Source organism: Rattus rattus, chromosome 9, assembly GCF_011064425.1.
Source record: "Rattus rattus isolate New Zealand chromosome 9, Rrattus_CSIRO_v1, whole genome shotgun sequence".
Classification (NCBI taxonomy): domain Eukaryota; kingdom Metazoa; phylum Chordata; class Mammalia; order Rodentia; family Muridae; genus Rattus; species Rattus rattus.
Genome location: NC_046162.1, coordinates 50852189 through 50862699, shown reverse-complemented (window position 1 = coordinate 50862699; position 10511 = coordinate 50852189).

The window sequence follows — 10511 nt, the reverse complement described above, 5'->3', positions numbered from 1 at the left end:
TAGAGAGAAAAGTGGTGAGCAGAACCAAACCCTGTGGGCTGATGGGAGCTAACATGTCACTCAGGGAATGGAGTGAAGGGATTGGTAATGTGGCAGTGCATTGTGGGGGAAGTCTAACCACAGAACAAAAGGAAAAGTGTCAGGCAGTTGAGCAGACTGCAGGAGCTATGGTAGAAGCTGTGGGCAGAGGATGTTGGAGGACAGAAACGTCTTTTTTTTTTTTTTTTCTTTTTTAGCATTTATTCATTTATTGTATAAGTACACTGTAGCTGCCTCCTCAGACACACCAGAAGCGGCATCAGGATTCTCTTACAGATGGCTGTGAGTCACCATGTGGTTGTGGGAACTGAACTCAGGTCCTCTCAAAGAGCAGTCAGTGTTTTAACCGCTGAGCCATCTCTCCAGCCCCAGAAATATCTTCTTAACTGTGGTGCTTTTGAATGAGAAGGGCTCTCAGGGCTGGAGAGATAGCTCAGTGGTTAAGAGCACTGACTGCTCCTCTAGAGGTCCTGAGTTCAAATCCCAGCAACCACATGGTGGCTCACAACCATCTGTAATGAGATCAGATGCCCTCTTCTGGTGTGTGTGAAGACAGCTACAGTGTACTTATTTATTAAAAAAAAAAAAAAAAGAATGACTCTCATGGTCTCATTTGAAGACAGTTTGTGAGCTGTTTGGGATGGATAAGGAGGTGTGGCTTCATTAGATGTATGTCACTGGGGGTGGACTCAGAGGTTTCAAAAATAAACCCATTCTCAATTCTCTCCCTCTCCCTCTCTCCCTCTCTCTCTCTCTCTCTCTCCCCCTCCCCCTCCCCCTCCTTCCCTCTCTCTCCCCACACACACTCTCTGCCTGGTGCTTGTGACTAAGGATGTGCGTTCTCACCTACTGTTCCAGCACCACGCCTGCCTGCCATGCTCCCTACAATGGTGTCTTACTTAGGGATTTATTGCTGTCAAGGGACACCATTACTGAGGCGGCTTTTACAAAGGACGACATTTAATTGGGGCTGGCTTACAGGTTCAGAGGTTTAGTCCAACATCGTCATGGTGGGAAGCATGGCAGCATGCAGTCAGACATGGTGCTGGAGAACTCCAGAGGTCTGTGTCTTGATTCAAAGGCAGCCAGAAGAGGACTGTCTCTTCTGTACCGGGTGGAGCTTGAGCATAGGAGGAGGCCTCCAAAATCCACCCCACAGTGACCCACTTCCTCCAACAAGGCCACATCATACCTCCTAACAGTGCCACTCCCTATGAGCCAAGCATATTCAAACTACCACACGTGGTCATGATCTCTAACCCTATAAACTTTTTTTCTCTAAGCTGCCTTGGTCTTGGTGTCTCTTCAGGACAGTAGAAAAGTAACTGAGACACTGAGAAAGTTCTGTGCTAGGGTACAGCTGTGGCAAGCAGGAAACTAAAGCCACCAGACAAAAAAGGGAAGCAAGCAGAAAAAAACCACAACGCAAAGCCAAAATGCCCAGCCCACAACCCAGATTGCAGGATGGGAAGAAACCAAGGACTAGAAAACCGAAAAAACAAACAGAAGCACAGCCGACCCTGCTAGCAGTGTGTGGACTCGTCTCCCGAAGACTTGAAAATAAGGATGTTTGAAGAAATAAATGAAACCATTTGTCAAACAAGGAACACCTATGGTGGCTTTTTGTTTTGTTTGATCTTTGTCTTGTTTTACGGTGCTGGGGTTAAGACTGCGGTGTTTGTGCACACAAAACAAATGCTGGGCCATTGAGCTACACCCCAGCCCCAAAGAAATTATGACGTATAAATATGAAAATGGCATGAACTTAGAGGTGTAAAATATAAATAGCTGTGAGTTGCACGAAAATTAAGATACATAGACAGACAGACAGACAGATATCAGCAAAATGGCTCAATGGGTAAAGAAGATGTTTGCTGCCACGCCTGACAACTTGAATTTGATAGAAGAAAACCCACTGCCACATACATAAACATACACTGAATAAGTAGATCTATGAATAGCCAATAAATAAATGCTTAAAGATATTTAAAAGACTTGATAAATGCATTGTAGATCTAGGTAAAGAAAATTTTGTACGTTGGAAGATAGTTCCGAAGAGTCCACGTAGAACGGAACACAGATTCCCTGGGAACCCACAGGCCACTGCAGCCAGGGAAATAGGTTAACTATAGATCCTCACCTCTCCCTCCTCTCCAAATCCATTCCCCGGTCTCATCCGCAGCTCTGTAGTAGGCTACCTGCTGCGGCCTCTCCTCACTCCTGGCTCTCAGTTCTAGGGGACTAAGCAGATCCTGGCTGAACATCCTGTTTTCCTCCCTCCTGTGGACCAACCCCCCCAGCCTCTACTCTCCTAGACCATGCTCATTCCTGAGAGTCAGTTCCTAATATATAGAGAAACATATTTTACCCAGGAGCCCCAGTGAACACACCCAGCAGGATCCCAGAAGAGTTCTCCGTCAGACACATGCGATTTGAATAGGAATGCCCCCCACAGACTCATGTGGGGATACTTGGCCATAGTGAGTGGCACTATGAGGAGGTGTGGCCTTGTTGGAGGACGTGTGTCACTGTGGAGGCAGGCTTTGAGATTATATTTGCTGAAGCTATCCCCAGTGTGAGACACACACAGTCTCCTTCTGCTGCCTTTCTGATCAAGATGGAGAACTCTCAGCTTCTCCTCTAGCACCATGTCTGCCCGCATGCCGCCATGCTTCCCGCCATGATGATAAACCACTGAAACTGTAAGCCTGCCCCAATTAAATATTGTCCTTGATGAGAGTTTCTGTAGTTATGGTGTCTCTTCACAGCAATAAAACTCTAAGATGTGATCCTAAGAATCAGAGAGGGCAACAGAAACCAAGGAACAGAACACCCACCCAACAAAGTCAAGACCAGCACCTGGAATTACAACCATCCCAAAGCCAGGTACCTAGTCTCCATGGTAAAAACACAATGAGGGGTTGGGGATTTGGCTCAGTGGTAGAGCGCTCGCCTAGGAAGCGCAAGGTCCTGGGTTCGGTCCCCAGCCCTGGAAAAAAAAAAAAAAAGAAAAAAAAAGAGTTAAATAAAAACACAATGAATAAAGGCCAAGGGTACGTGTCCATTAGAGACCAGCAAAGAATTGCAAGAGAACTGAAATCACAGGACAAAGACTTCCTTGTATAATAGAGGTTCTTAAAGAGGAAATGAAGGGATGGATCCCTTAAAGGAATCTATGAAAACACAAACCCTGGAAGGAAATGAATAAAACTTGTTTAAGACCTAAAACTGGAAATAGAACCAATAAAGAAAACTCAAGGGCTGAAGAGATGGCTCAGTGGTTAAGAGCCCTGACTGTTCTTCCAGAGGTCCTGAGTTCAAATCCCAGCAACCATATGGTGGCTCATAGTCATCTGTAATGAGATCTGATGCCCTCTTCTGGTATGTCTGAAGACAGCTACAGTGGACTTATAATAAATAAATAATATTAAAAAAAGGAAAGAAAACTCAAACTGGGGGAAATCTATAAATGAAAAATCTTGGAACTTAAATAGGACCCTCAGAGGTAAGTTTCACCAACAGAACACAAGAGAGTGAAGAGAATATCCCAGACACTAAAGACACAAGAGAAGAAATAATTATCTTGGTCAAGTAAAATGTTAAGTCTAAAGGAATTCTGGACAAAATGTCCAAGAAATCTGGGACACTATAAGAAGACCAAATCTAAGAATAATGGGACTAGAGGAAGGAGAAGAAACTCAACTCAAAGGCACAGAAAATATTTTCAACAAAATCACAGAAGAAAAGTTTCCTAATCTAAAGGAAGGGATGCCTATCAAAGTACAAGAAGCATACGGAACACCAAATAGACTGGGCCAGAAATCCCTTTGGCACAAAATAATCAGAACATCAACAACGGAACAGAGGAAGAATAGTAAAAGCTGAAAGGAGAGCTAGGGAGACTAGAGAGTCAGTGGTTAAGAGCTCTGACTGCTCTTCCAGAGATCCTGAGTTCAATTCCCAGCAGCCACATGCTGGCTCACAACCATCTGTAATGGGGATCTGGTGCCCTCTTCTGGTATGTCTGAAGACAGCTACAGTGTACTCATATAGTAAAACAAATAAATAAATCTTTTTTTTTTTTTTTACAATTCTTTTTTTTTTTTTAAGATTTATTTATTTATTATATATAAATACACTGTAGCTGTCTTCAGACACACCGGAAGAGTGCATCGGATCTCATTACAGATGGCTGTGAGCCACCATGTGGTTGCTGGGATTTGAACTCAAGACCTCTGGAAGAGCAGTCGGGGCTCTAAACCACTGAGCCATCTCTCCAGCCCAATAAATCTTTTTTTTAAAGCTGAAAAGAAAAACAAAACAAAACAAAACCAAGCAACATATACAGGCCTATTAGAATAACACCTGACTTCAAGGGAGATTCTAAAATCTAGAAGGGCCTGGATTGGACACATGTGCTACAGACTCTAAGAGACCACAGATGATGGCCTAGACTGCCACACCCAGCAGAACTTTCAGTCACAACAGATGGGGGAAATAAGGTATTCCATAAGAAAACCAAACTTACCCAATATCTATCTCCAAATCCTGCCCTACAGAAGACATAAGAAGGAAAATTCCAATCTAAAGAAGTTAACCAGGGTTAGAGAGATGGCTCAGTGGTTAAGAGCACTGGCTGCTCTTCCAGAGGTCATGAGTTCAAATCCCAGCAACCACACAGTGGCTCACAATCATCTGTAATGAGATCTGATGCCCTCTTCTGGTGTGTCTGAAGAGAGCAACAGTGGATATAATAAATCTTTTTTTTTTAAAGAAGTTAACCACACCCAAGAAAACACAAGCAAAAATAATCCTAGACCAGCAAATCAAAATATGGAAAACTCTCACACACACACACACACACACACACACACACACACACACTCACACACACACACACACACACACCACACACATACACACACACACACACACACACACACACACCACACACATACACACACACACACCACACACACATACACACACACACATACACACACACACCACACACACACACACACACCACACACACACCACACACACATACACACACTCACACACATACACACACACTCACACACACACACACACACACACACACACACACACACACACACACACACACTCACACACACACACACTCTCACACACACATTATAACAAAATAACAGGAAAAAACAAATAACTCATCAACAGTTCTCAACATCAGTGCTCTCGAGTTCCCAGTGAAAAGAGCCTAACAGAATGGAAGCGAAAACAGCATCTATCCTTCTGCTCCACCCAGGAAACAAACGTTAACATCAAAGATAGACATCACCTCAGGGTCAAAGGATGGAAGAAGACGTTCCAAGCAAATGGACCGAAGAAGCAAGCTGGCGTAGCCATTTTAATATCTGACAAAATAGACTTCAAACCAAAGCTAATCAGAAGAGGTAAGGAAGGAGACTGCATACTCATCCAAGGAGACATCCAAGAGGACACTGCAGTTCTTAATATGTGTGCACCAAACATGAGGGCACCCAAGCTCCTAAAAGAAACACTAGAACAGCCTGAATAACCTGTGGAGCTCACACACTGATAGTGGGAGAGCTCAGTACCCCACATAGAAACGTTGGTGCCAACTGATGTTAGAAACAAAAGGGACCTAACATAATTTCAAAGCTTTTCACTCAAACACAAGAGAATATACCTTCTTCTTAGTCCCTGAAGGAACTTTGTTCAAAATTGGCCATGTACTCAAAAAGGATCAGTGTGTTAATGGGACTCCGTAGTGTGTAGACAAGTGGCCTCTGCATCTATGTCAGTTTTTGTGTCTTTTCTTGGCCTCTCTTCCTTCTATTTGCTTGTTTTGTCTATTCCAATGTGCTGGGGTTGTTTCATTTTTATCTCTTAGAAGCCTATTTGTTTTCTCAAGCGGGATGATGATGATGATGGTGATGGTGGTGGAGGTGGTGGTTAAGGTGGTCATTGAGCTGGAGGAGGAGGTGATGGAGGATGGGGAGGAAGTGATGGGGGGGGGGGGGGGGGGGGGGGGGGTGGGGGGGGGGGAGGAGGTGGTGGTGGAGGGGGAGGGAGGAGGTGGAGGAGGTGGTGGAGGGGAGGAGGAGGTGGTGGACAGGGAGGAGGGGGTGATGGAGTGGAGGGGGGAGGTGGAGGTGGAGGGGAAGAGGTAGTGGTGGTGGTGGAGGTGAAGGGGAAGAGGTAGTGGTGGTGGTGGGTGGTGGTGGTGGTGGAGCTGGAGGAGGAGGCAGTGATGAGGGGGGGGGGGAGGGGGTGGTGGTGGTGGTGGTGGTGGTGGGGGGGAGGGGAGGAGGTGGTGGTGGTGGAGGGGGAAGGGGAGGAGGAGGTGGTGGTGGAGGGGAGGAGGTAGTGGTGGAGGGGAAGGGAGGAGGTGGAGGTGGTGGAGGGGGAGGAGGAGGTGGTGGTGGAGGGAGGAGGTAGTGGTGGAGGGGGAAGAGATGGTGGTGGAGGGGGAGGGGGAGGAGGTGGTGGTGGAGGGGGTGATAGAGGCGATTGTGCATTGCTGAGAGTGGAACCTACTACTTTGTGTGACAGGCACTGAACCTCTGAGCTACACCAGAGCCCTCACTTCTCTACTTTTATAAGATTTCAGCTGGGACTCTAAACTTCATATATACACATACACATACACATACACATACACATACACATACACATACACATACACATACACAAACACATACACATACACATGCACATACACAAACACATACACACACATACACATACCCAAACATATACACATACACATACACATACACATACACATACACATACACATACACATACACATACACATACACATACACATACACATACATATATTCTACCTAATTTCTTTTAAAAGCCAGTTAGTGGCGTGCTCACATGCAGGAGTTCTTGGGTTCCATCTCAAAGCACCAGTAAACTGATCGTGGTGGTGCACAGCTGTAATCCCAGCACTGCGGCAGTGGAGGCAGAAGGATCATGAGTTCGGGGGTTGTCCTTGGTTACATAGAGAATTTGAGACTGGGCTACATGGTATCTCAGAAAGAAAAGTAACTCATTTACAAGCAGAGCATGGTGATAACTCATCTTTACTGGCAGCACTCAGAAGGCAGAGGAAGAGGCAGGTGGATCTCTTTGAGTTCAAGGTCAGTCTAGTCTACAGAGCAAGAACCAAGCCAGCTACAGCAAGCTATATAGTGAAACCCTGTTTCAAAAGGTAATAATAATACTTTTCCCCCTAGAAAGTATGGTAAGAATCAAGTGTGGTGAGAATTTTGGTTTCTTAAAAAACCCAGTTATGGGGTTGGGGATTTAGCTCAGCGGGAGAGCGCTTGCCTAGCAAGCACAAAGCCCTGGGTTCAGTCCCCAGCTCTGAAAAAAAGAAAAGAAAAAAAAAAAAACCCCAGTTATGCTATGTGAACATGTTTTTGTTTTAATCCCAGGTGTGGGATATGGGGCTGCTTCAGATTGTCCACAGCAGCTATGATTTGTCTCGTGCTCTAGGAGGGATGTAATTTTCCCCAGCTGTAGATAGTTTACTTTTGGAATTCTGGGGACTTCTGGGATGGTATAAATGTGAGAGCCCTGAGAGGGTCTGTGGTGGCTGCTGCTTGTCCTGTCGCTGCTTTTCCTATTGCTAAAGTACTGGGTTACTGGATAACTGGGTTACTGGATAATAACTGGATTGCTGGATAGCTGGATTGCTAGACTACTGGGTTACTGAATAATTGGATTACTGAATTGCTGGATTTCTGGTTGCTGAATTGCTATTTGCTGGTTGGAGATATTCTTTTTATTTATTTTATGTATATGAGTACACTGTAGCTGTCTTCAGACACACAAGAAGAGGGCATCAGATCCCATTACAGATGGTTGTGAGCCACCATGTGGTTGCTGGGAATTGAACTCAGGACCTCTGAAAGAGCAGTCAGTGCTCTTACCCACTGAGCCTTCTCTCCAGCACCCTCACCCCACACCTTCAATAGATTTATTTAATGTATATGAGTGCACTGTCACTGTCTTCAGTCACATCAGAAGAGGGCCTCAGATCTAATTACAGATGGTTGTGAGCCACCATGTGGTTGCTGGGAATTGAACTCAGGACCTCTGGAAGAGCAGTCAGTGCTCTTAACCACTGAGCCATCTCTCCAGCCTTTTTTAAAAAAAAAGATCTTGTGTATATGAGTACTTTGTAGTTCATCTTCAGACTGTAGCTGCTTTCAGACACACCAGAAGAAGGCACTGAATCCCATTACAGATGGTTGTGAGCCAATATGTGGTTGCTGGGATTTGAACTCAGGACCTTTGGAAGAGCAGTCAGTGCTCTTAACCACTTAAGCCATCTTTCCAGCCCAGGAGATATTCTAATAACAAAGACTGAACTTGCCTCAAGGAACTCAACACCCCTAATCAGTAGAAAGTAGGCTAAGAGGTCTATGCTCCCTTCCCCCTCTAGTCTTCTCTCCCCTACCTTGTGTTGGGGGGTTGGAACTCAAGAAAGTAACCAAATAATACACCTACAGTCAAGTCTCTCCCTTTCTTTCTTTACTTTTTCCAAGACAGGGTTTCTCTGTGTAGCCTTGGTTGCCCTGGAAAGAGCTCTATAGACCAGGCTGGCTTTGAACTCAGAGATCCTTCTGCCTCTACCTCCTGTGTGCTGGACTCAAAGGTGTGCGCTACCAGTATCGGGTCAAGTCTCTCTCCCTTTCTACTCTGCCTCCTCCCTTAGAGGAAAGCCTGTGCTACTCTCTGTTCCTCACACACTTTTGGCCCATATCACAGCATTCGCACATCGGGGTGAAGCATCAGCTTGCTTGGAAAAGTGCTGGCTGCAAAAGCATCAAGGCCTGAGTAGAACCCCAAGAACCCACATTAAAACGAAACAAAACAAACCAGCAGCAGGACTGCAGAGACACCTCAGCAGCTTAAGAGCAGTCGACGCTCCGCCAGAAGACCTGAGATTAGTCCCAGCGCGCCCTTGTTGGATGACAAGCATCTGTCACTCCAGCTCCAGGGCGACCCAGTGCCCTCTTCTGGCTTCTGAGAGCAACTGAACACACTGCACACGGTCACACAAACGCACACACATATACATAGAAATACGCCTTACAAATGGCGGCTGGCATTTGTAATCCTAGCACTGGGGAGGTCCCCGAATCTTTTGTTGATTGGCCAGCCTTGCCTACTTCTCTGCAGGGTCTCTGTGATCATCGTGGCCAGCCGAGTAATGATCCAGAGGGATGCAAGAAAGAAGTTCGACATTGTTGCCTGTGCCCTGGACAGCTCTCCTCCGGACCCTAGCTGCCCTTGGGGTTGGGGGCGAGTTGGTGCAGAGTCAACAACACAGATCCTGGAGCCGATGAGAAATGCTGCAGCAAGCTCCTCTGAGCCCTACTGCCAGCTCCTTTAATACCCTCTACCCCACATTTGCTCATTTAATACCCATTGCCCCCATTGGTCCCAGGAAAGCATCGCTTCTAAACAGTAGTTCCTGATTGGCTGGCATTGTTTGCACCAGCAATCCTCGCTCTCTCAGGCAGTCCTCAATCAGGTTCTCCTGCAGGAGATGCTTTTGTGGCTGTGTGCCCCAGCATTTACATAGAGGCAGTTCCGCCGTTCCTGCTCCACAACGCTACTCAGTAGCTGATGTTGGTTCAAACTTGGAGAGTCGGACCCTGAGTAGTTTATTTTAGATGTATTTAAGCACAGCATAATTTGGCGACATTTTCTTTTCTGGTGATAAGTAACTCAATCCTGTGTGCACCATAGAGCTAAAGACATGATTGCATCAAAACTCCTTGTAAAGTACATGTGACATCTCCCACGATGGTAGGTTCTGTAGATTGACAGACCCACAGTGAGGGTCTCGGGAGGATCCAGTGTGGTGTCAGTCACAGAGATAGTGCAAAGGTCACCAGGTTATTTACCACATCTGCTCGCAGCCTTCTCGGCAGAAAACAGATTATACATCCCAATCTTTGAAGGGACGACCCTATGTGTTTAACATTCCTGGGTCCCTTAGTGCTTACCTGGGAGCACAAGGACCTCTGTGCCTCTCACATCTCTCAAGTTCCAGGCCAATGATTGACCTGCCTCAAAAACTAAGGTGAATGACACCTGATAGCCAACAGTTAAGGGTTGACCTCTGACGTCTACACATGCCCAAATATACATGTGTACTGGCACATACACAAACACGCGCAGAGGAAACATACACACACACACACACACACATACAAATGTAAATGCTTTAGTGAGTTTTCTACATCTATCTATCTATCTATCTATCTATCTATCTATCTATCTATCTATCTATCTATCTATCATCTATCTATCTATCGTGACAAGGACACACTATGCAGCCTTTGTGTACACTGGCTTGCCTTTCACCGTAGAGACCTGCCTACCTCTGTCTCCGTAGGGCTGGGATTAAAGCATGACCCACTATAGCGGGTTTGTGT